Below are 22,886 nucleotides of genomic sequence, written 5' to 3'. Positions count from 1 at the left end.
AATGCATTCTGCTAGTAGCAATGTTTCTTAACATTATATCTGGAAAGCTTGGCTTTAATCTCGCTAGATAATTAAACCCAGATTTCTGGTAGAATTTATGTAAAATTTCTTTCTGTTGTTATTCATTCTGACTGGGATCACTGTTGTTTATCATGTGACCCTGTTACAAAGATTAGTTATGTCATGTTGATGGCGCATGGCTCTTTTTCTTGTTGTAACATGAAATCAATTACAAATGCCAGCTATGTGCAGAGAAGCTTAGGACATTAAAGCAGATAAAACTTGCTTGGCAGTAAACACAGAGTCATACAGCACGGAAACACACCCTTCTGCCCCTCGATTACACATGGACTGTCAACTACCCACTTACACTATTCCTGCACTGATCCCATCTTATATGGACCACAGAGTCACAGAGCTACGGGTCGGCACAGAGTCTGGGTCGGCACAGTGGTGCAGCAGTAGAGTTGCTGCTTTACAGCGCCAGAGACCCTGGTTCGATCCTGACAACGGGTGCTGTCTGTACAGAGTCTATACCTTCTCCCTGTGACCGCGTGGGCTTTCTCCGGGTGCTCCGGTTTCCGGAAAAGAGGTGGGACAAAAACTGACAAGTGATAGGCGGAGGTACACAAAAATGCTGGAGAAACTCAGCGGGTGCAGCAGCATCTATGGAGCGAAGGAAATAGGTAATGTTTCGGGCCAAAACCCTTCTTCAGACTGATACGGGGTGGCGGGGAGAAGGAAGGAAAAAGGAGGAGGAGGAGCCCGAGGGCTGGGGGATGGGAGGAGACAGCCCGAGGGTTGAGGAAAGGGAGGAGACAGCAAGGGCTGACAAAATTGGGAGAATTCAATGTTCATGCCCGACTCCCCAAGCGGAATATAAGGTGCTATTCCTCCAATTTCCAGTGTTGCTCACTCTGACAATGGAGGAGACCCAGGACAGAGAGGTCGGACTGGGAATGGGAGGGGGAGTTGAAGTGCTGAGCCACTGGGAGGTCAGGTAGGTTCTTGCGGACCAAGCGAAGGTGTTCGGCGAAACGATCGCCCAACCTCCGCTTAGTCTCACTGATGTAGATCAGCTGACATCTAGAGCAGTGGATGCAGTAGATGAGGTTGGAGGAGATACAGGTGAACCTCTGTCGCACCTGGAACGACTGCTTGGGTCCTTGAATGGAGTCGAGGGGGGAGGTAAAGGGACAGGTGTTGCATTTCTTGTGTTTGCAACGGAAAGTGCCCGGGGAGGGGGTGGTACGGGAGGGAAGGAAAGAATTGACAAGGGAGTTGCGGAGGGAGCGGTCTTTGCAGAAGGCAGATATGGGGGGAGATGGGAAGATGTGGCGAGTGAGTGTTGGGGTCACGTTGGAGGTGGCGGAAATGATGGAGGATTATTTGTTGTATGTGACGGCTGGCGGGGTGAAAGGTGAGGACTAGGGGGACTCTGCCCTTGTTGCGAGTGCGGGGATGGGGAGAGAGAGCAGTGTAGCGGGGGTATGGAAGAGACCCTGGTGCGAGCCTCATCTATGGTGGAGGAGGGGAACCCCCGTTCCCTGAAGAAAAGTGATAGGCAGATACAGGTGATGGGGGTTTTGATTGGCAGATGAATAGACAAAGGCTAGAGATGAAAGGGAGACAAAAGGGTATATAAGGAGAGTAGAGGAGTGAAATGTAAAGTCAGAGTAAGGGATATAAGTCAAAGGGGAAGGGGGGAAATGTTTACATTGAAGTACACTATCAGGAGAAACAACACAGGGCAGGCAGCATTAAATTCCACCCCTTGGTAATTTTTAAAAGATTAAACTTCTTAAAGACAAGACTAGCTCGAAGTAGGTGGAGCCGTTCCTCACAGTGCCAGAAACCTGGATTTGATCCTGACCTTGGATGCTGTCTGTGTGGAGTTTGCACAATTTCCCTGTGACCGCATAGGATTCCTCTGGGTGCTCCAGGCTCCTCCCACATTCCAAGGACATGCGGGTTTGCAGAATAACTGGCTTCTCTAAATTGCCCCCAGTGTGTAAGGAGTAGATGCGAAATACCATAGAATGGCATGCGAGTGATGGGTGGATACAAGCGAGGGTGGTTTGATTACCAGAGGGGTGGACAAAGACTAGAAATGAAATGGAGACAAAAGTGTGTCAGATATGGAGAGAAAAGGAGTGAAATGTAAAGGCAGGGGAAGGGATATAGATGGAAGTGAACAATATGAAATAGCATCACATTGAACTAGTGTGAACAGATGATCAATGGCTGGCGTGGACTCAGTGGGACGAAGAGTCTGTTTCCATGATGTGAGGCATGTTTCTCAACATCAGTATATCTCACAGTGACTGAAGAAATGCAGCATCCACTTGCAAACAAGAGAGATAAAGAAATAGAGAGAGGAAGAGAGAGAGAGAAAGAGAGATTGGCAGAGAGAGAAAGAGAGAGAGAAAATAGTAAAAGTACTGGAGTAACAATGGGCCAGGCAGCATCTGTGGAGGAAAAGAACAGTTTGGGACCCATCAAGCTCAGATGCTTCTTCAATCTGGCCTTCATATTGAAGAAAGATCCCGACCTAAAACACCTCCTATCCATTCCCTTCACAGATGCTGCCTACCCGCTGAATTACTCCAGCACTTTGTGTTTTACTTAAGATTCCAGTATCGGCAGTTCCTTGTGTCTACAAAAAGAGAAAAAAGATTACATTTAGAGAAAAAAAATGAATGAGCAAGAGTTGAAACAAATTGTGAGATATCTACTAGATATTGGGAGTAACAACAAAACTGAAAGAGGGACACAATCAGTTGATTAAGTAATTTCGTAACCTTGGATAAGTTTGTTATGTACATAGACGTGTGCAAGCACTTTGATTATTGGAGAAATTATCTTTGCTGTTTTCGTGCCTCCCCTTTGATGGTTGGAATCTTGTTGCTTGTGCATCTCAGTATCACCAAAATGGGGCATTAAAACAGGTTGTATTGTATTGTCTGCTTCTCTGCTGTATATGAATTGTAATTCTTTGTTTATCCCAGCTAACAAAAACAGAGATAGGATCCATTTAGAAAGGGCACAACAAAGTTGATTCTGATGTGAAAATATTGAAACAATTGCTGATTAAAAATGCTGTGTATTTACAAGGCGGTAGAAATTGTAAAAAGCTTGGTGGAAAGAGGGAAAATGTCTCCACTGGTTAGGATCCAAGGCTAGGGGAAATGTATAAAGATTCAGGCAAGATCTTTCAGGAGTGAATTAGAAAATCCTTCTACGGAGTGGGTGACACAGTGGCACAGTGGTAGGGCTGCTGCCTCACAGCACCAGAGACCTGGGTTTGATCCTCATCTCGGGTGCTGTCGATATGGAGTTTGTACGTTCTCCCTGTGACCGCTTGGGTTTTTCTCCGAGTGCTGCGGATTCCTCCCACAATCCAAAGACGTTCATTAGCTTCTGGAAATTGCCCCTAGTACGTAGGATGCAAAACTGGGATAAGATAGAACTGATGATCTTTAGTCGCTGCAGACTCTGTGGGCCGAAGGGCCTGTTTCCATGCAGTATCCATAAACTAAACTAAACCCAGAGACATACATGTGTGTAGGTTAATTGGCCTCTGTAAAATTGCCCCTAGTGTGTAGGGAGTGCATGAGAAAGTAGGATAACATAAATGCTGTATCTCTAAACTAAACCTTTGAACTCTTTCCAACAATGGCAATAATGTTAACTCGGTAGGTTATTCATTTAAATCTGAGACTTGCAGCATTTTGTTGTTTTGTTTGTGTTAAGAATAGGAATGGGTAGGAAGACAGCTCACTGAGAGGAAGGGTGGAACGAGACGTTCCCTTTATGTTATTACTTTTTATGTTGCAATTTTGGAGTCCTTTGGATGTCTGGAAATTCTTAAAAATTCTTGTAAATTGTGGTCACTGTCGTTTTGGAGAGGAAATGCAGTGAAGAGCAAGTTGGCCTGGCCATGTACTTTAACCTTTGAATAGCAGTATGGGTTTGTTTATATCCAAGTGGTTTAATGCACCATTAACAGGACCACCTTTGGGGTGGAAGATTGCAACCTTCACGTAGTCCGCCCTGTTTCGACGAATGCAATCAACCTGGCGTGCACAAATAAGATCAAATAGAACAACTTTAGCCTGTGCACGCCATACGCAAGAAGAAGAAGGACCACCTTCCCTCCGTACCATACTACATCTAGCATTTGAATCCTTCCCAGCACCCGGACCCCAACAGCTCTTGAGTTAGAGACAAACGTTGATCACAATGTAGGGCTGGCATATGGAGTGAAGCCACATGCTAATTGGAAGATCAGCACATCATATTTCGCTTTGGTAGCTTACAGCCCAACTGCATGAACATTGCATTCTCCAATTTTAGGTAAGGGGCTATAAACACCTCCCTCACCTCCCTCCATCAAAAAGACCATCCCACCTATTCATCTTCAAATCATTGACCTTGTGAGAAATCAGCAGGTATCTCTATTCAATGTCTCAAAGGTTGTATCTCTGTCCATATCTGCCAACCCTTTTTTAGGCCAACCAGTGTTGATAGACTTTCAAATTCTTTTGCTTTAAAAACTTCAGATGTGAGTGGAAAAACAAATTTTGAAATGTCGAACTAACGCTAGGAAGTAGAAATAGGTTTTAAGCCTCGATTTAAAGGAGTCGATGGAGGGGGCAGTTCAAAAGCGCGGTCACCCCTGAGCTTAAACATAGGCCGCGGGATAGTCAGTAGCCCCAAGTCGGCCAACCTGAGGGACCTGGAGGTAGAATGGTGGGTTAAAAGATTTTTGATCTAGGAGGGGGCAAGCCCATTAAGGGCTTTGTTTACGAATAAGAGGAGCTTGAAGTTGATTCTGTACAGTACTGGGAGCCAGTGGAGAGAGGCCAGAATCGGGGTGATGTGGTCCCTTTTACGGGTACCCGTCAGAAGTCTCGCTGTGGCGTTTTGAACCAATTGCAGGCGGGACAGGGATGATTGGCTGATGCCAGGGATTTGCAGTAGTCAAGGCGGGAGGAGATGAATGCGTAGATGATTTTTTCAAGGTTGTCGAATTGGAGGAATGGTTTGATTTTAGCTATGGTACGAAGCTGGAAGAAACTAGCTTTTACCACAGAGTTGACTTGCTTGTCAAACTTTAATGCGGAGTCAAATATCACTGCAAGGTTTTTGACGTGCGGTTTGACTAAGGAGGTTAGGCTTCCAAGCCTGCCTGGTATCGTTTTGAAGGAGTCGGAGGGGCCGAGTAGGATGAACTCAGACTTGCTCTCGTTTAGCTGTAGGAAGTTCTGTGCCATCCAACATTTCTCTTTCCATAACAATACAAGATTTCACGATTTAAGGCAATTTTGTAATTTTATATTTGTTTCATTACTTGAATTTCTAACTCTGACAAGAGATTTGAATTCACACATCTAGACCAATGAGCCAAGCTTCTGGTGAAAACCAATATAACTTAACCAGTGAGCAAAAAAAACAGTGAGGGCCACAGATACAGCTGAGAATTCTGCTGTTCCTGGCAGGGTAAAGAGGGAGAAAAGGTCTGAGTTTAGTTTATTGTCACGAGTGCCGAGGTACAGTGAAAAGCTTTTTTGTTGCGTGCTACCCAGTCAGTGGAAAGACTACACGATTACAATCAAGTCATCCACAGAGCAGAGATACAGGATAAAGGGAATAACATTTGCGCGCGACACAATGGTGCAGCGGTAGAGTTGCTGCCTTACAGTGACAGAGATCTGGGTTCAATCCCAACTACAGGTGCTGTCTGTACGGAGTTTGTACGTTCTCCCCGTGACTGCATAGGTTTTCTCCGGGTGCTCTGGTTTACTCCCACACTCCAAAGGCGTACAGGTTTGTAATTTGATTGGCTTCGGTAAAATTATATACACTAGTGTGTAGGGTAGTGCTAGTGTATGGGGCGATCGCTAGTCAGTGGACTCGGTGTGGACTCGGTGGGGCGAAGGGCCTGTTTCTGCACTTTATCTCTAAAGTCTAAAGTTTAGTAGCATAGTGAGAGTAAGAAATGGTGCTGCTGGAGTAGAGGTTTAAAAGAGTGGACCAATTGTAATCAATGATCGCAGATCTACTTCTGGGACCAGCACGCAGAGAGTGCCATCATGGGTACATACGGCCTGAAGAACGAAGGATTATCGTCGGTTTGAGGGCTGCTCAGGGTGGGTGAATCTATCAAGGTAAGTGCTCTTGAACAATATTCAATCCCTAGCCTTTTTAATGAACCCAGAAAATGGATTATATAAAGTGTAAATTAAGAAAAAGACATAAACTCGGAATGGTTTGGCCCAGAGACTGCAAAAATAAATATCGGATTTTAACACCAACAGCCTTAAGGAAGAGTGGAAAAGCATTTAAAAGTTACTCTAAGCAATGAAATCCATGGTGGGCTGAAGAATCTGATTCATCTTGTGGGGCTAGCTTGGCCTCACAGAGATTCCATCAAAAGGCACAAGCTGGTTAACTTGTGGACCTAACTCAAACTATTGTGAAGGATTTCCGGCTATCTTGCAATCTCAGTTATATAGAACACAAAGTGCTGGAGTAACTCAGCAGATCAGGCAGCATTATTTGAAAGTCATGTGTAGGCAACGTTTCTGGGTCGGGACACTTCTTGACCGCTGGTGTCCTTTTGGCAGATTCTCCCACAATGATGTTGGGCAGGGAGTTACAGAACTTGAACCCAGTAAAGGAACGGCAATATGTTTCTAAGTTGATGTGGTGTGTGACCTGGAGAAGAATTGTATGTTATGATCTTTCCATGCAACCTCTATTCTTGCCCTTCAGGGATAGACAGGTTATGTGTTTGTGGCAAAGATAAACACAAAATGCTGGAGTAACTCAGCGGGGCAGGAAGCATCTCTGGAGAGAAGGAATGGGTGATGTTTCAGGTCGAGACCCTTCTTCCCGAAACATCGCCCATTCCTTCTCTCCAGAGTTGCTGCCTGAAGAGCTGAGTTACTCCAGCTTTTTGTGTCTATCTTTTGTTTAAACCAGCAATTGCAGTTCCTTCCTACACGTTGTGTGTTTGTGGAGAAGTGGGACGTGTAAAATTAAAATTACATTGCATCCATCGTACAGTAATGAAGGAAGGAATGAACGTCCAGGATGACAGATGAACTGCTAATCGTGAAAAAGGACACAGTGTTGGAGTAACTCAGTAGGCCAAGCAGCATCTCTGGAGAACATGCTCTATCTGTCCTGTCCTGCTGAATTACTCCAGCACTTTGTGTCTTTTTTTGTAAACCAGCATCCTTGTGTCTACAATTGCTAATAGTAAACTGTTTTGTCCTGGTTGGTCTCAAGTTAATAAAAAAAAGACACAAGGTGCTGGAGTATCCCAGCAGGCCAGAGAGCATCCCTGCAGAACGTTCCTCAGTCTGAAAGAGTCCCGACCCGAAGCATCACCTATCCATGTTCTTTAACCCATGGTATCATGTAAAATAACTAGAGTAAAGGGGAAGATACAGAGTGCAGAATATAGTTGTCAGCATTGCAGCACATCATTTCCTTAGACACAGTTCAAAGTCAACAATGGGCTAGCGGTGAATCATCTTAGCTGAGGGAAGGACTGCTTAGAAGTCTGATAACAGAGGGGAAGAAGCTGTTCCCGAGTCTGGTGGTGCATGCTTTCAAGCTTCTGTATCTTCTGATGCACTGGAGCAGGGAGAAGAAGGAATGACCGGAGTGGGACATGTCTTTGATTATGTTCGCTGCTTTTTCAAGGTAGCGTGAAGTGTAGTTGGAGTCTAAGGGATGAGGCAAGTCTTTGATTTGGTTGGCTACTTTATTGAGGTAGCGTGCAGTGTAGAAGGAATCAATAGTGGGAAGTTTGGCCTATGTGATGGACTGGCCTACATCAACAACTCTCTAAAATTTCTTGCAGTCTTGCGCCCAGTGATTTATTAATTGTTATTGCTATTATTAGGAATAATAAGGAGAGAGATCCTTTCATAACAGTTTTCTCTGAGCAAAGGTCTGCCTGTCTGTTGAAAGGTAAAATAAATGATGGACTTTTATAAGTCTATTGCACATCATGAAAGAGAGACATAAATTAAGAGCAAATGGCACTTTGTGAATACAGGGAGCTCCAGGAATATCATGTGTAGGCGAAGATCCATAAAAGGTCAAATATACAACGTTTCCTGTCATAATAAATATACATTAAACAAATACAGAGATTTTAATCTGCTTTTATATTCTTATTTTCCAGACATATCCAGGTCACTGTCGAAAGGCAGGATGTTGAAGGGTGCCTCAGAATAGACCAGCTTCTGTTAATTGCGGCAAGGATGGTGGTGGTGCTGGCTTTGGAACTGACAAATTATGTCGGCCCTTCTCCAAAGCTCCCTCTGACAAAGGGCTTTTTCTCCCTCCCTAGTAGAATTAAGGAGAATACCATGGTGCGATTGGTCTCAACTCCCTGAGATTCACCAACGTGGTTTTATGTCTCCGCAAAATACACACAAGAAATCTGTCCAAAGACATTGTGGCGGAGGTGGGCAGCAGGGATTTGCCATTTGTTCAATTTCTGCTTTACTTTACATAGACATTAGAGATACAGTGCGGAAACAAGCGTTTCGATCTACCAAGCCCATGCCAACCAGCAATCCCCATCCTACACACTAGGGACAATTAATAATTTTACCAAAGCCATAATTAATCTACAAATCTATACATCTTTGGAAGTGTGGGAGGAAACTAGAGCTCCCAAAGAAAATCCACACGTTCACAGAGTGAATGCACAGACTCGGTACAGACTGCATCCGTAGTCAGGATAGAACCTGGGTTTTTGGCGCTGTGAGGCAGCAACTCTACCGCTGCGCCACCATGTCGCCCTTCTGCTGTTCTCTGTGGACAGAACAAAGGGAGTGACATTTTCTTTTTTGTTAGAAACACTCAATTCAGGCACGTTCAGAGAGTGGCGCCACTTGGCTGCCTGACGTGGCAAATAAACAAGTTCAACGTGTTTCCACCAGCATTAACCTTCCACACCCACCCACTCCATGCCCACCCCCAACAATGAGTTATTTGCTGTGTGCACATTCTAGTTTGGAGGTCAAATGAAAAATGGGAGGCCGAAGGAGCCTGGTCAGTGTTGATCTTGTAAATCAGGTTTTGGGTTGTAATTGCTTTCATTTCTGTAATATTTTGCATAACTAAAGGACATCCATAATGTTTTGCAGCCATTGAAATATTTTTTTAAAGTTCAATCACTATCGTAATTTTGTAAACATGGATGCCAGACTACACGCCTCAAACTCCCACAGGGAACAAGGCCATATGCCAGTGACGTTTAAGAGGCTTTTAGATAGGCCCATGATATGCTGGGAATTGAGGGGTATGGATCAGAAGAGATTGGTTTATCTTGGCATTATGTTTACCAAAGACATTATGTTTACCAAATGCATATTATTTATTTCAGATTTCCAGCATCCACGATTTACTGTCCCATTAGTACCATACCTACCTACTATCTACCTCATTGATGACTCTTGGACTATCCTTGATCGGATTTTGTTGGCTTTACTTTGCACTAAACGTTATTCCTTTATCATGTATCCATGCACTGTAAATGGCTCCATTGTAATCATGTGTTGTCTTTCTGCTGACTGGATTGCATGCAACAAAAGCTTTTCATTGTACCTCGGTACAATGACAATAAACTAAAGTGAAACTGAAATTGCTTCCCCTCCCACACAATTTCCCCATCACTACACCTCTTTACAGAAATTGAATCTTTTTTACTCTAGCAAGAAAAGGAAACTGAAGCCAATTTGCCAATGGTGCTGGTCAGAGTCTGCACGAGAGGGATTAGTCCCAGATTGAGCAACATTCAGCCTTGAGCCTCGCCCGAATCAGAGTCTGGACCAGAGGCCGGATTTCCCCACAGTGGAACCAGTGATCTAACCCACAGAAAGAAAAAAACTTGCAAGTGTACTTAGAACAAAGACTGAAAAGTCGCCTTGGGAGAAACAAATACATCATAAGGAGACAGAAAAATGTTAGGGGTTTGACCAAAAGTTGACCAGATTCCACACTCTACAATTCTGGTTTCAGTATATTATTGCAGTGATTAATTCATTTCCTATTCACCCCAAATGGATTCCTCATCCAAACACAACAAGTGTGTTACAGTATGTCATCTTGATCCAAGCGCTGGAGTAACTTCTCCCGATTATTTGCGCTCCATTTCTCAGTGCACTGAAAGAATACTGTCAACCCCTTGTCTGATTCTGCCCAGACTCACCAGCTTGTCTTTCCTGCCTAATTTTTCCCATATTTATCCTTTCTTCTTGTGGACTGTTTTGTTAAAAGTATCCAGTGATGAGACCACTCTGTTAGTTTTATTCATTCCCAGGATGTGGGCGTCATTGGCAAAGCCAGTATTTATTATCCAACCCCAATGCCCTCGAGAAGGTAGTGGGCCACCATCTTAAACCACTGCGGTCAGTGTGGTAAACACACTCCAGCAGAGTGTGGAAGCTTTATACAGACGAATGGCTTGCTGAGCCACTTCACAGGACAGTCACACTTCCTCGGAAAAGCAGTCAACATAATCAAAGACTTGACCCACCCCGGTCATTCCTCCAACTTCCCCACTCCCATTGGGCAGAAGATACGAAGGCTTGAAAACACACATTGCTTGGCTTAGGAACAGCATTTTCCCCTCTGTTACCAGGCTTCCGAACGGTCCTACCGTGAACTAGGGTAGTGTCCAATTCACCTCTGCCCCATTGTTAACATTACAGGGTGAAACGGTAGCGCAGCCAGTAGAGATGCTGAGTCACAGCTCCAGCTAGACTAAGGCATTTATGTTGCAGTAAACAGCTTAGAGGGCACACAGAGCTTTATTTCAAAATGGAACCTCCAAAAAGCAGTACTGCACAAGGTTGGCTTGTGTTCAAATTGTAAGATTCCCCTTGTGTTGTGTTAGGACCGTGTTAATGTAGGGGATCAACTGCACGTTCATTGGACTCGAGTGGGCCAAAGTGACTTGTTTCCACATGGATCTCTAAATGACATACAAAAATCTAATTGACATTGAGGATGGAGGGCTGCCTACCATTTTGACATGATTCACCCGCCGTCTATCTATCATATACGTCTAGACCATATTGGAGTTGTAGAGCTTTCTGCAAGAGGATTGAAAATGTTTGCCTTTACAAAGAAGCAAATCAGTTGGGTTTACAATGCAAGCTTAAACCATCACGTTTTTTTTAATGGGTCCAATGTTACAGGGAGCGAGCAGGAGAATGGGATTAAGAGGGGAAAAAAATGAAACCAATCGCCCATGACTTGAATTGCCAGAAAGTGGTAGGGACTCGCAGTTCTGGTGTTCGATCTATGTCCTAATAATGTTTCTTCCACTGGATCTTATGCTTCTGGCAACATTACAGAGTGCTGGAAGACGACAAGCAAAAAACGGTTCAGGTATTGGTCATCTCCGAGGAGGGAATGGAACAGCCGACATTTGGGACTTCGGACCCGGTTCATTGAACCCAACTCAATCACATCCATTCCCTCCTTAGCTGCGGGATCATCACAAGCATACTTTGTCCTTTATTTATGTTCAAGATTTTCTCGGATTTTTATTTTATTATTTAGCCACCCCTTTGACTTATTTTATAGTCCGTTCACCCCCGTTTGCACTTGCTTTTCCAGTGGCCATGTTTAGTGTTTTTGACCAGCGACAAGAGTCATTTGCCCACCCCAGTGCCACCTGCAGGTAGTACTGCATGTGCACAACAATCCTTAAATCCATTGTTCATGCGATGTATGGAGACGTCAAGATTGTGTGCCAGGGTGGACCTCACACCAATGTTGTTTAAATACGCTCTCTCATTACCATATTTGAACTTACTATCTCTGTGGGCCTCCTCCAGTGCCAGAGTCAGGCACTGCCAAACTGGAGTATACCTGGCTTTAAAGGTGATGTGTTGGCCCAAACACAGGCATGACGTCGGGACGTTAGTGTAGGATTGGGGGGTGTCGTGGTTGGCCGTCATGCGCTGCTCACCTGTGGTAACCCGGCCTGCGATTTTTGTGGACCCAACTTGTACTCCACTTCAACTGATCCTCTTATTTTTGGGCATAACTTAAATAACATTGTTTTGGTTCGTTTGAGGCCACAGTATCTTCGTTACCAGCATGGGGATGGTTTTAAAAGTAGTAGTAGTGAGCTGGTAGTTTGCCGTTGGATAGATGCATGGGTATTGCTATACAACCTTTTGCGGACTCAACAGTCACTTGTACTCTCGTATGCCACCTCCCCTTTTAGTTGTATGTCTGTGTAACATGACATGTGTAAAAGCACTTTCAGGTTATTTATTCCACGCCATCTATTATCTAGTATGTTCATTGGATTTGTCCCCTCGCCCGCCACTCTAGATCAAATAGTTAGTTAAAAAACAATTGGCTCCTTCTGTTGAACGTAGTTCTCGACTATCACTAAGAAAAGTCTTGTTGTTGAACCGGTTTTTGGACTCATCTGTGCCTGCGACTTTCTGACGTCCTGGAGAACGCCACCACTTAACGCCAGCAGTACGTTGGTATTTGCCGTCAGGATTTCTGTAAGTTTTCTCCTCCGCTGTCCTCTCACCTAGCACCCCCTCCGGCACCGCTTAATATGCGAGGATTCTTGTCTTTGCGTTTTGATTCATTTGTAAATTATTTTTCCACCCCCATTATCTGTCCACCCAGACAGATCAGTTAGGTGCATGCTACAAAAACCATTCGATTACTCCCCACTTGTGCTGTCTGGCCTGCCCCCGCTTCTTCCTGGAGGCCCTCCCAGTGGACTTCTTTCTTTTGTACTGTGTGACATAATTACCAACCAGTGGCTTATGGTATCTGTCCTTATTTATGCTTTTCGGGCCTCTCAATTAATATCTGCAACATGCTGGAGCTCTTGGTCAATTAGTCTCTGTCCACTCTGACGGCTCTGAAATTAGACACCCGGGAACAACAGTATTACAGCGAGTGTGAGTACACTTTAATTTGGTGTTCTGAAATGAAGAATCATATAGTTATGTGTTGAGGACAGTTTAAAGCTTTATGCCAAGTTCAAATTTGCCCTACCGGTTGAAGAACAATTTAGATGCTTGCACCTCTATTGGGTTCTGAAGTAAACACAAACTATGGTGTTGAGGGCTGTACGCTCAATTCGGACTTGCTCTCATCTGCCCATATGCATCTCCCGAATCGTTGAACCGTCGACCCCCTATTTTTTTCCACCACCCGCCTTTTGACTCTCGTCTTCTCCAATCACCATTACCCTCCCAGGCCTCGACTGATCAATCGTTTTCGCCATCCAAATCTCCACCCTACTCTCCGCTCGACCCTGTTTTCCCTCACACCCCCCTCATCCATATTTCGCGTCACCTGTTTTCTCGACTCCCTCTATCAGTGGTTCTGACCTTTTTTCTGAGCATTTCCCCTCTTCACGCACCCCACACTTTGTATGTTTTGCTCTCTCACCCGCGCATCTTCTCCACTACACACCACCGTCTCTTGCTGCTCCCTTACGCCCAACCACTCATAGCCTTCCCCCCCTGATAACCACATCCCCTCCACACCACCCTGACCTCTTCACAATCACCCTCCTACTCCCTGTTTCTCACACGTTCACCATCCTCTCTAGATTGTATTAAACCCCTCGATCTCTCCCAACATTACCTCCACTTATTTTGTTCCCCCTCACCCCACCTCCCTGCTTCTATCCCTCCTCTCCACCGATCCCTCTATCCTCGTGCCCTCTCTCTCTGGGTCTCGTGTCATCTCTGGTCTGTCTATTTTTGCCCCCTTCACTCTCCGGCGCCTCAAATCTCTACCCTTTCCCTCCCCTCTCTAAATGTGGACTGCATAGTTGGGGGGCTATGCGTTAGTCGATAGGCGTGGTTAGGGGTAAAAAAAGGAGAAAAGTAATAATATTAATTATATAAGATGAGGGGGAGTAATTAGCGTGAGTGTGGGGGGCAGGGGGGACTAGTTAGTGTGTGACGCTGCATTGGGCCCGCCTCTCCCCCCCCCCCACCCCCCCCCCCTCCCCCCCCCACCCCCCCCCCCCCCCAACTCGAACGGGGTTTGGTTGACAGACAAAACGGGTCTGCACTGTGTGCTAGTATCTATTGCCTCCCACTGGTTATGAAACCTGTTTCTCTACAGTTCACTGAACTGTTACACAGGGAGATATCATGTACTGACGCTGTTAAAACGACCTTTCAATTATTTTATATTTTCAACAGCTATATCTAATACTTATACTCTTGGTTTCCGCCTTTAAACTCTTAGTCACTGCACCAAACGGATATAGAATTCCTTCTGCAGGTAAAGTAACAAGCCTTGTGGGACTTCTTCGAGGTGCTTCAGAATCTTCATATGGATTAATATGTACGCTGATGGTGTGAAATAATACTACGGATTGTCAAGCTGGTTAGACCCGGCATAGTAAGTGCAGCACTAGAGGGGGATTGCGATACAAGTCAGAAAACAGTACCCCCAATACCACTCCATGGAGGCCAACTCTGGTATGGACTGGTAGTTACTCACATAAACATGAGACAACATAGGATCTGGCGAACAGATATGTTAAGCGCTGTTTTATATCCAGTTAACTCCTTTCCTGCGCACACACACCATGTTAAATTAAAGTAATCTTCAAAAAGATACTTTGTTGGATTTCGACTTTAGAGATACAGTGTGGAAATAGGCCCTTCGGCCCACCGAGTCCGCTCTGAACAACGAGCTCTCCATTGATTACAGGTGCGTGTCTATACAGAGTTTGTATGCTATCGCCCTTGCCTGCGCGAGTTGTTTCCCCAGGTGCTCCCGGGTTCCTCAAACCACTCCAAAAGCTGATAGGTTTGTCAGGGTAATTGGCTTGGTAAAAATTGTAATAAATTGTCCCTATGTTTAGCAGGATAGTTTTTATGCCGCTAAGGGGATCACTGTCGGGTCGGCCACCGGAAACTAATTGGCCTGAAGGGCCTGTTTTCCACAACTGCATCTATAAAACAAAACATAAGCTTATATTTAACTGATGGTCGTTGATGGATATAACAGTGTCCAGAAATGCCTTGGGGAGAAACTCCAGTTCTCTTTGATGCAACGGGCCATGGAATATTTTACGGCCAACTAACAAGCCAGATACTGGTCTTGGTTTCTTACATCTCACCCAAACGAAGGCAAACTCTGACAACAATTCACCTATTAATGATGGGGTTGTGCGTGTGAAAGCCCTCTAAATGAGGTGCTGCTACTGATTTGTTGGGGTGCAGACACTGCTGTGAGGAGCCGATTCCCTCTATTATGTGGATTGTGGGTTGCTGTGGCGTGAAGTTTCATGGTTGTTTCACAACTTCTGAGAGGAAGCACAGAAGGATTGAGCATATCTGTGCTATGTCCCATTTTACAGTGAGGGCTCAGGTTTCGGTTCCATTACAATTGGGTGATTGCATAGCAGATGAGGATATTGACATTCCCCAATCTCTCTCAAAACAATTGCTTGAGGAGTTTAGCAGAGACACCTCGGTCTCCTTCGCAGGCTTGAGATTTCCCAAACCGTGTTTGGGGTGTTTGCACTAAATTTGTATGTTACGACTATCGTCTGTGGCATCGAAGAGTAGGATGGGATGTTTCTTACATACTTGGAGAAATGCAGATACCAGGTTCACATATGGTGAAACGTGTCGAGTAACAGCTGGCTAAAATATTCAGCATTTACTTTCGTTAAATCTATTTTTGGCTGTGCGATTAGGTCGACTAGGGGGAAAAAAACTACTCAGCCTTATGTTGGTCCAGCTCTGGATAACAGTTTAATACTTCCCCTTAAAAGATAGAAAGCCTAGAATGCTTAACCCTGTTCAAAAGAGTAACAACTGAAAGATATTTGTCAATATTTGGTTTCAAAACATAATCAGAACGAAACTACACAAAGCACACTCTTATTGGCAGTGGCATTATAGGGGGCACACAACCAAAAACCACATCTATGAGTTCAGATACCATAATGCCAGTTGCGAAACAGATGTTAAAAGACATTGGAGAGGTACAAGGGCCAAAATGTTGGTAAATGGGACTGCCTAAGATGGGTTATCTTTGGACAGCATGGACAAGTTTTGGACTCCGGGGCCTGTTTCCTGGGCTGTATGAGATACGCTGCCCCTTCACTATCTCAATGCCAGAGTGTTTTTTAGCCTTGCCTGTTCACAGGAGTACAATGTTTCATTTGGCTCAATAGAATTGAACATTGTAGATCATCTGTGTTTACCTTCACATTCCCATCTGATAATTGATATATAGACCATTGATATAAAACAGCTGAAATTGTTGGTCAAAGTGAACTGCCTGAGGTAAGCCTACACAAATATCTTCCTTTACATGTGGAGTATGACTCTTACCATTGGAGAGATTTCCTTCATGTGGCCATGCCTTTAGGTTCACCATTTTTCTCTGATGCAACACTTGTGCAGGTGGCCTTTGATGGCAAGGCAGACCCAGATTTTCATCTCACCTCTGAAATTTCATCTTGGCCAGATAATTATGAACAGCTTTCTGGAGGGAATGGGTCCTGAGAAAATCCAAACAAGCATCAGTGAGCAGCTTATTTGCGAGTATAGGCTGATGGAAACGATTGTGGGATGACAATTTTCATCACTGTGCTGAAATAATGAGGAAAGGACAAGGCCCAGTGGCGCAGTGCAGATACCGATTTGCTGCTTTTACAGATACAGATGACCAGGTTCGCAGCCTGACTATGCTTGATGTCTGTACGGGATGTTTGTACGTTCTCCCATTGTGACCAGCGTGGGTTTCTGTCCTCTGTACGTGCTTCCCGGTTTCCGTCACACATTCCCAAAACATTCGGGTTTGTAGGTAATGTGGCTTCTGTAAATTGCTCCCTTGTTGTGTATGATGGAACCTAGGGTATGGCGGATCACACAGGTGACGAGCAATAACTCGGCTGGCCAGAAGGGCCTGTCTCCACCTGTATCTCTACGCAAAACGAAACTAAGCTAAACAACATTTCTAACAATTTTAAAAGGACATTTGGGACAGGTACCATGGAAATAGGAAAAGGTTCAGAGGGACATGGGCCAACACAGACAGGTGGGACTGTGTACGGTGGGCACCTTGGACGTTATAAACAATTAAACTACACCCCGACCCATCTGATGTCCACACAGTCAAACGATTTTGAATACTTATTAATGTCTGATAGTAACATTATAAATTCAAAACGGTTTCAAGTATCCATAAACCTTTGAAAATAGGAACTCATTTAACAAGTAAACCAATGAAATTAACCTGGTCAATTTAAAAAAAAGTTACTTATTAGAAAAAAGGACACAAAATGCTGGAGTAACTCAACGGGTCAGGCAGCATCTCTGGAAACATGGATAGTTGACATTTCGGGAACCTACATCAGTCCCTACCCAAACATCACCTATCCATTTTCTCCAGAGATGCTGCCTAACTCACTGAGTTACTCCAGCACTTTGTATCCTTTTGTGAAAACCAGCATCTGCAGTTCCTATTTTCTTAAATATTGGAAACCTACCTACTACACATATAGCTGTTTCACTGCATTGAAGATCATTGGAGCGGTGTCAGGCTTACTAATAAAGACTGCTGGCCATGCTCAGGAGATCAAACAGCATCTGTCGAGAGAAAAACAAAGTTACCATTTCAGGTTAATTACCTTTCATCAACAATGTGATCCAGTAGAGGCCCCAGTGAAAATAGTTGACAGAGATTGATAAGGGTGCAGATTTAGTGCTGATCTTGCATTTTCTCTATTTTTAAATATTTATTTACCACGGAAGGAGTCATTCGACCCATCAGGTCCATGTCAGCTCTCTGAACAAACCCATTATCCTGTGCAGTGGCGCAGCTGGTAAGCTGCTGCCTCACAGCAGTTTGCACGTTCTCTCTGTGATTACGCGAGTTTCCTCCAGGTACTCTGGTTTCCTCCCACATGCCATAGACATGCAGGTTTGTAGGTTAATTGGCCTTTGTAAACTGCACCTACTGTGTAGGGAGTGAATGAGTAAGTGGTTTGATGTAGAACGAGTATGAATGGGTGTGATGGTTGGCATGGGCCAAATGGCCTGTTTCCATGCTGTATTTCTAAACTAAACCCTCAATTCCCCATGAACCTCTCTTGCCTATGTTCATTAGCCACCTCCCCTATCACCCATAATATGTAAGGGGTAATTTTTAGCAGCCTATTCGGCTACCAACCAGACCACCCTTGAGATGTGGGAGGAGGCTGCAGCACCTTAGAAAAATACACAGAGTCCCGGGTAAGAGCGTAAGCTCAACACAGACAGCTCCGGAGTCCCAAGGTAGAAAGCTGCCCCTCCTCACGAGGGGTCTAACTCTGGAATGTGTTCAGAACGGCTACAAAACTGAATTTTCAGGCATTTTCTGACTTCTGCATTAGCAGATGGGTCAACCAGTCCACCCTCCCTGCAAAAAGCTGTGCGTCAAAATGGTGGAATCTAGAAGGGTGGGGTGTAGGTAATGAGGGGGGGGGGGGATCACATCACGGAAGGGCAAAATATTTTTAATTTTATTGGAAACTATTTTGCATTCTTCTAGAACGAAAAGAAACAGACCAGTAGATAAACTGTTCTGGCAATACTCTCATTGCAAAAGGCCACACATGCCATTATTCAGGAATCTTAAAGAGGAAGGGGCTGACATGGAGCAGACAGAAAATGCCCAAGAAGGCATGTAGGCCAGTTCCACTGACAACCATGGGAGGAGTCAGAAAATAACAAAGGAGACGGGTTAAATCCTGCAGTTGCTCTCCCTGTCATCAGTGTCTAGCATTGTTTATATATAACTGCAGTTCAGCCAACAGGAGTTCAAAATTCTCTATCAGCTTCAACCCAGACATGACCAGATCAATCCATTTGGGAAAGGCAATATCATTTGAGCATTTGAGACTACAAGTATGCCACTGAGATGATTGGAGCAGTGACACCCAAATCATATCCTCAATATTCATTCAGCAGCACACCAATGCTGGAGTGCGCACCTTTTACAAAATGCACTGCAGTTCCTTATCCATGGTCCTCCAACAGCACCTCCCAGACCTACAACTTCCCTCAGCTGCAAAGGTGAGGGAAGCAGGCACATTGCAAAGTCCGCAGATTCCCTTCAAATTACACCACCACCCGACAGGGAAATATATATGTGATGGTTCCAAATTCTGGAACTCCCAACCCAATAACACTGTGCGAATATCTTCACCAGACGGACTGCATCTCCAAAGGTGGTTCAAGAAGATGGCTCAACCCCCATGGTCAGAGATATTGCCTTTTGACTGAGATGCTCACATGAATCATTAGCATGCACTGGACCCGCCATGCACAGGGCCAGACTGCGGAACCTGTGCCACAAACTTAAAATCACATTAATACAATGTCTTGAAAACATGGAGCAATGATAAAAGTGTTGTGTGCTGGAACATGGGATTAGATCGTGGGAAATTTGACAAAAGATAACAGAGTGAATGGGCCAAACAATATTATTTAAAACAAATGATGTAACATTATGCGATTCTGTATTTGGTACCATTGTTCATTATTATTGTGCATGAATTTGCTTAAAACTGTAATGTAAACAGGTGCTGTTTTGTTCTGATTGATGTTTCTTTCTGCTTTATATTGGGCACAGCTTTAAGGTGAAACAGGCAAAGTTTAAAAGGAGATGTGTGGAGCATTTTTTTTTGGAGGGACGCAGTGGATCAGGGGGAGTCTAGGAGGAGGACGTCGACACTGGGGTGTGCGATGAAAATATGCAGAGGCAGGGTGATGGAAGAAGAGTTTGACACCATGATGGGCTTGAAACTCGTTGAGATGTGGGCGCAGGGAAATAAAGGCAAGGCCTTTGCTGAGGATAATTCTCACAGCATTGAAAGTCAGGGTGGATGGCGAAAATACGACAGTTGTCGGAGCTGGGGTCAGACACAGGTCTAATGACGGCAAAGGGTGGGAGGGAGGTTCAGGGGATATACGTGGAGGGTTAAAGGAGAAGGGGGTGAGTGAAATAGTGTAGGAGCATGATTAGTGAAGGGCCCCACCGGGTGTGGGTGGGGAGCGGCAGGGGGAGCAGTAGAATCCAGCCGAGTCCACCGTTCCAGCCTACAGGCAGCCGGGTGAGCTGTAGGAATCGGCAACATTGACACTCCTGGCCTGGAAGTAGACAGTGAAGCTGTAAAACCTGGCAACGACAATGATCCTGAACTGTTGGTGGCCGGGGATGAGGTAAGGATCAGCAAAGTCAGAAGCCCTGGCCTGGGGGGCATTGTCAAGCACAGGGGCCTTGCTCGATCAAGCCATTAGAAGGGTCCCGACCCAAAACATCATCTGTCCATTCTCCCCACAGGTGCTGCCTGACCTGCCAAGTTCCTCCAGTACTTTGCTCAGGATTTCGACATTAGCAGTCTCTTGTGTTTCCATAAGGTGGAGCTATTATCTACACCAGCAGCAGGGTTCACTGTAAACCATGTGAAACCTTCAGTTTACTAATTATTCTTTTTTTTTTAGAAGAGCTGCAATTTGCCTTCACATATAGAGGTAACACACCTATGAGACAATAACCAGTAAGATATTGCCTTGAAGCAAACTGCCTCACTGTTTAAGCCTATACATAAGCATCTTTAAGTCACCACCTTCAGCAGCTTTAAGATATTTTGGAATTACAGATGAGCCCTTCCAGCTCACAGGAACACTATCAAACTTAACAGCCAGAAATTCCAGGTAATTGACTCCCAGCCAAGACTCGGTTATCCAGACTCTCTCATGGACTATCTTCTAGATATTGTCTCCCTGTAAACAAACTCAGCTGAAACACCACGCTCCATGTTACAACACAAATCAGGTTCCATACCCCATCACCCACTCCACGCTTAGTTTCCAATGCCTCAATTTCAGCATGTTCCTCTATTGTGCTGGTTTCTCTATGGCTTCTTCCCCTTCCCTTTTATCCCTCTCTGCGATTTCCTCCAATTTTACAATCCTCTAATATTCCTCCAGTTCTGGCCCCATGATTCAACTCAATGATACTTTATGGTCACATGTCCCTAGGTACAGTGAAATGCTTTGTTTTGCATTCAACCCGCTAAAATCATAGAGTAGACTTCACCTTGGCAGTACACAAGAGTCACCATGTTTCTGGCACCGACAAAGAACACCCAGCATTAGCTTCACCATTAGCAGCCACGCTCTGACCTGATAAAGCCCCAAGATCCAGAATATCCTCTGCCATTCAATCTCTCCTACTTCTTTTGGCTTGTTTACCTATTCACTTCTGCACGCCATTTATAGAGAGCATGTACAGTAGCTTCTACAAAAGAACAAATGCTGCCTATGTGATGATGAAATTACATATAAGATGACACATCACTAGTCGTCAATACCACGTGTTCTTGATACGACTTTTTCCATGCTTCTGATCTGGTATCCAACAGAAGCCTATTCTGGGCAATGTGCCAGTGGTCCTTTGAAGCAGGTGTCCTAACCAACCCACCTTTTCACTGTTAGGACAATAGGTTTTGTCCTTGGATATAGCATTTTGTTTAAGATGATTGACCAGAGAATAAGGGGATTTAGTTTCGGAAGTTAGGGTGCAGGATGGTCATGTTGCTAACTTCCAGCTCTTTGAGTACTGCAACAACACACATTGGACATTTTTTGTAGGAAAGAAGTACAGATGCCGGTTTAAATCGAGGTGGACACAAAATGTTGGAGTAACTCAGCGGGACAGGCAGCATCTCTGGAGAGAAGGAATGGGTGAAGTTTCGGGACGAGACCCTTCTTCAGACTGAAGGAGTTACTCCAGCATTTTGTGCCTACACATAGGACAATGCCGCTGAAGAACTTTGGTTATGTCCTCATTTCTATTTATTATGTAGATGTTTCGGGTTGGGACCCTTCTTTAGTCTGGTCTGTGTGATGGACTGTGAAACATCTACAACTCTATGCAATTTCTTGTTGTCTTGGGCAGAGCTGTTCATAAGCCAAGCTGTGATGTAACCCAACAGTGTGCCTTCTATGATGCATCAGTGCAAGTTTATATGAGTCGATGGCGACATGGTGAATTTCTTCAGTCTACTCAGGAAGTAGGGACACTTGGCTGTTCAGCCTTCTTGGCTGTTGTACCAATGTGGTTGGTCCATGACAGATCATTGGTAACATTAACACCAGGGAACTTGAAGCTCTCAACCATTTCCACCTCTGCACCATTGAAGCTAATTGGGGTATGTACTCCAGCTTGCTTCCTGAAGTCAGTTAACCGTGCTCACCAAAGATAGACCAGGGATTTGGGGTGATCTCCATAAGTCTGTCCATCTTCTCTTGCATGTCCATCTGAGATATTGCCAACAGGTTGATGTTGTTCAATCAATTCCTTGACGAACTTTGATAAATTGTCCAAATATATGTGGTTTGGCATCAGTTTTTCATGAATAATTACCCCACTTTAAGATAGTTTGCTTCGTTAAAAGTGTGAGATAATTAGACAATTCATTACTCAAAAAGGTCTGAAGGTCTCGACCCGAAACACCACCCATTCCTTCTCTCCAGTGATGCTGCATGGCCCGCTGAGTTACTCCAGCATTTTTTGTATAAAATGGTGTAATCCAGCATCTGCAGTTCCTTCCTACACAAATAAATACGCAAATAGTTCCAATTTAACCTCATGAACAACTTCTCCAACGTGCATTAGATTGAACATCAATCACAAATAAAGAACTCCAAATTCAATTTCACCACAAAATACGCAATTAAACCAGAAACAAAACATTTGAGCTGATTGGAACCTTTCACTGCTGCTCTGCTTGGGCTTCCCTCAATGGTTGCCCACGGCAACTGTTGCCGGAGAGT

The 22,886-nt window shown here is 44.6% G+C and overlaps 2 long non-coding RNA genes across 2 annotated transcripts; one reads left to right on the top strand and one right to left on the bottom strand.

Moving 5' to 3' along the window:
- Positions 1–5,713: 5,713 nt before the first annotated feature.
- On the bottom strand, positions 5,714–22,816 carry LOC129704125 (uncharacterized). Its single transcript, XR_008724687.1, has 3 exons — positions 22,307–22,816; positions 17,552–17,651; positions 5,714–8,841 (listed from the first exon to the last, which is right to left on the bottom strand). It is a non-coding gene; the product is annotated as an uncharacterized LOC129704125 (long non-coding RNA).
- On the top strand, positions 9,010–9,673 carry LOC129704126 (uncharacterized). The gene is made up of 2 exons (XR_008724688.1): positions 9,010–9,081; positions 9,416–9,673. It is a non-coding gene; the product is annotated as an uncharacterized LOC129704126 (long non-coding RNA).
- Positions 22,817–22,886: the final 70 nt, after the last annotated feature.

The sequence above is a fragment of the Leucoraja erinacea genome, chromosome 15, assembly GCF_028641065.1.
Source record: "Leucoraja erinacea ecotype New England chromosome 15, Leri_hhj_1, whole genome shotgun sequence".
Taxonomy (NCBI): Eukaryota; Metazoa; Chordata; class Chondrichthyes; order Rajiformes; family Rajidae; genus Leucoraja; species Leucoraja erinaceus.
This window is presented reverse-complemented; position numbering and strand designations above follow the sequence as displayed.